The sequence below is a fragment of the Trachymyrmex cornetzi genome, unplaced genomic scaffold (assembly GCF_001594075.2).
Source record: "Trachymyrmex cornetzi isolate Tcor2-1 unplaced genomic scaffold, Tcor1.1 scaffold70, whole genome shotgun sequence".
NCBI lineage: Eukaryota > Metazoa > Arthropoda > Insecta > Hymenoptera > Formicidae > Trachymyrmex > Trachymyrmex cornetzi.
The window spans coordinates 85,728-90,126 of NW_017300026.1; positions in this window are offsets into that span (position 1 = coordinate 85,728).

The window sequence follows — 4,399 nt, forward strand, 5'->3', positions numbered from 1 at the left end:
CAAAGAAAAAAAGTAACGCAGTTACTAGTAAAGTTACCAAAAAAGTAACTTGTAACTGTAACTTCGTTACAAGTAACGAGTTACTTCCATTCCCTGCTTTTTTATTATATGTATCGTATTAAAAACTGCATACATGCATATCAATTAATATATAAATTATTTCACTGAAAAAATCCAGTGTGTGGCAAATGATCATTTTTCGAATTTTGTTTTACAGACATGCTGTTGGCTATACTGCTGATTGAGTTAACCGTCGATTAAGCTAATCGGCGTTGGTAACAGTCGCCCTAAGTAGTTTTAAACAATCTTGCCTTGCATTCATTGGCAGTTACACACACTGTTTTTATTTCTTATACAATCGTATAATAATTATACTATGTTTATAGTATAATATTATATTTCATTCCTCCCGCAAATTATCTAATTATTATTATGCATGAGGCTTTTTTTACGAAATTAATTTTCAGGTATTATTGAAAATTGGTGGGACTCGTCGACTTTACCTCAACTGATTAGACTGTTGAAAACTTTATTTTTGAAAGCTGGACCAGTTTGGTTAATTTAGAACATTTGGAACAAAATTTGGGACTTTGTCATTCACGTATGGTTTACATCTCTGATTAACTGCAATGAATTTGTTAACTAAGTTAGGAAATTTACAGTAACATGAATGTATAAGAAAATAGTTTATGCAACTGCCAATTAATGCAAGGCAAGATTATTTTTTGAGTTACTTAGGGCGACTGTTACCAACGCTGATTAACTTGATCCACGATTGACTCAATTATAGCAGTATAGCCCATAACAAGTCTGTATCGTTCTTAATCTTAAGAGTGTTCGCGTCGCATGCTCCAACATGCTCCTACTTCCTCCCAACAGTAGCTCCTACGTACTCAACGCTCTCGTTAGAGTGAGTAGGAGCTACGGTTAGAGGAAGTAGGAGCATGTTGGAGCAAGCGACGCGAACAAACCTCTTATCTCATTGTCGTGATATACTTCTATCTCTGCGTTCCTACTCAACTGTAATGAAAGTAATAACTATTGTATAAATGTAGTATATTGTGACGTGACATTTTGTCCGTCACTGTGCGGACTTGTCGACGGCGGACTCGCACTTCCTACCGGCTCGAAGGGCGAGCGCGTAGGCGAGCGCGCATGTGAGCGCGCGTGCAAACGCACCTGCGAACGTGCGTTGAAATTCGCGTCATTTACTTTACTTGGCAGATTTTATTCTTTTATGTTAGCATTGCTTTTGCGTAATGACCAAGCGTATCAGGAAGCATAAACGCGCCACGGATCACGCTCGGCAGTTGTGAGATTGCATTGTATCATCGTGCCGTCTCACCCGCCACTCTTGGAAGGAAGACCGAAGAAAGGCAGCACTGGAAGGAGGAAGGAGGAAGAGCAAAGAGACAGGCGCATATCCGGATTAGCAGGTTGTACCGTTTTATATCATTGCTTGTAACCGCTGTCGAAATTAAGGGGAACCATACTTTCACCATGCACCCCTTGCAGAGCACAGGAGGAGGCCAGAATTCCCGGCCGCCCTGGAGGGACCGGACGGACGCCTAGGGCCCGACGAACGAGAAGGAAATCCATCACGATCTCCTCCGCCAGGCTAGGAAGTGCAGGGGCCGTGGATAGGGACGCCATCCTTGATAGAAATTCTCATTGCGAGCTCGCATGGGCAAGGACTCAAGGCCGCGCGGGCCTGCACGGCACGCGCGAATGCCGTGACACGCGGAAGCCAATCAGCGTGAATACCTCCCCCCCCGCAGGAGGGGGGAACGCTAAGCAGCCTGCGAGAATCCGCCGGGAGCTCCCGGGCCTCACTCTTCCTGTGGATGAGCGAGCGGAGCGTGTGAGGGAGGTGCGAAGTCGCTGTCGACCAGGACGAGATTACGGAGAGTGCCGAGGGACTGCCGAGAAGAGGCCGAAAGGACGAAGGAGCCGACGAGGATGAGACGAGCGTCATCATTTGTGAAGCTGCCGACCGGAGTACGTCGCCGGGTGGATCGCACGCAAGCTAGCTCGCACCGTAACGTTAGAATCGGCGCCATGGTTGCCGTGTAGAGCCGCGGAACCGCGAGTCACGTGCCATCCTCCCGAGCTGGGAGATCAGTTAGCTGCCGCGTTTCGAGGGTCAGAGTAAGGGGAACCATACCCGCTGCCGAGTGAATTTGAGTCGTTTTGGAGAGAATCGAGGGCCGAATTGCGCTCGTCCTCCTCGACACGGGAGAGTTACTTCCGGTTATCGAGTAGAGTAGAGCCGCGTAGAAGCGCGCGGAGCAGTCACGTTGTCGAGTTTCGTCGGGTCGCGGAACGACGATTATTGTAATTGCGTTACCGTTTAGTATCGCGTCGCAGAGACGCGCTTGCTGTAATTGCGTCGCCGAGTGTTGTGTCGTCGCCTCGGAACGCGGGTTGTCGCGTCGCCGAGTGAACTTCCGGTTGCGGTGTTACCGAGTAGAGTCCGTTTCCGGAATTCACGCTGTCGAGTAGAGTCGTGTCGCATAAAGGAGTTCGCTATAATCGCGTCGCACCATCGCGTGGCGTCGGCCGCGGGCCGGCGTTGCACGTCCGGCAGTCTGGTGGTACAGCGTGTGCGGGTTCTGGCCGGCTGTCGAGGGGTGGGCGTTTGACACCGTCGGAAGATACCGCGGGGAAGGTCGGGGCTCGTGCTGGAGCGTATGACCGGCGGCCGGCGGTAGGATTAAGTTAGCGGCTCTCTGTGCGAGTACCGAGAGTATCGAGCAGAGCGGAGGGGCGAAGCACTGGAGAGTACTTGTAATTGCTTCACCACTGTAATTTATCATATTTGTTCCATTGCATTCTTTTCAAATATAATTGTTCTTATTACGCTTCCGCGTGGTTTATTCTTGTGGCCTATCTCTCTCGCCCTCCGACAAATTTCCCACACCCCTTGTGACCCACCCCCTGTCGTCGCGAAAACGTTAAGGGCAAAAGTGAGGAGATTTCGAAGAGTGGCACGCTCTCTCGTGCCTGGCGCCCAACTTAGAATAAGAATTATCATTTTGGCCGAAAAACCGCCTGGCTGTCGCAAAATTCTGCTACCGAGGGAGAGAAGATACTTTTGCGTACTTTGAGTACCGAGAACACACGACGAAGTTGTGCCGTTGCTCGCGAGTACGGTTACAATATATAATTATTATGTAACTTATAATTTAAAGATACGTTTCATGATGCATTTCTTGTCGGTGTTTTCTTGTGGTCTCAAATGGAATTTACGAAAAGATGTTTGGAACAAAATTTGGAACTTTGTCAAATTTCATTCACGTATGGTTTACATATCTGTTTATTTGCAACGAACAATTTCCCAAGTCTGCCAGGAGTTATTGCATGTTATATGTAATAAACACAAGTAATATTATATTTCATTCCTTCCGCAAATTATCTAATCATTATTCTGCATGATTTACGAAATTCATTTTCAGGTATTATTGAAATTCAGGTATTATTGAAAATGGTTGGACTCGTCGACTTTTTACCTCAACTATCTAGACTACTAAAAACTTAACTTTTGAAAGCTGGACCAGTTTGGAATTAGTTATAGACAGAAGATTATTATTTTCATCACAGTTAATTAAGTAGGAACGCAGAGATTGAAGTATATCACGAAGATAATAAGAACGATATACAGACTTGCTGTTGGTTATATTCATGTTACTGTAATTATTATTCATATTACTGTAATTGCTAACAAATGGTACAGTTTCTTGTTATTTATATAAGCTTACCTTTTTAAAAAAAAGGTAAAACAAGCGCTAAGCGTGCGTGCTTTTCGTAAAAATTATTTGGGCCGGTTTCACCAACGCCAATTACCTAATTCGCCATGGGACTGACTAATCGTGTTTGCTGTTTAGTGGAATTGACCACTTATGGTTGACACTTATGGTTGATTCGGCTTAATCGGGTTCGTGAAACCGGTCCTTTGTATATAATATTACTTAACTCTAATGATATGTATCATTCATATAAAAGATTTGATATCAACAAAATTGGCGCCAAGTTAAATTCCTCAAAATTTTATGTATTGATCGTAAAAAAGATTTGATATCAACAATTGGCGCCAAGTTAAATTCCATGTAATTCGGATACCAAATTAAATGAATAATATTGACTTTAATGATATGTGTCATTCCTATAAAGGGTTTGATATACGAGGTGTGATCAAAAAGTAAGGTTACTTTTCATTTTTATAAAAAAATATTCATTTATTCGTCCAAAATTATGTTATCATCTTCAAAATAATCCCCCTCTGATACAATGCACTTGTGCAAGCGCTTTTTCCAGTCGTCAAAACACTTCTGAAATGCACTTTTGGGTATTGCCTTGAGCTCCTCCAGCGATGCAGCCTTAATCTCCTCAATCGTCGCAA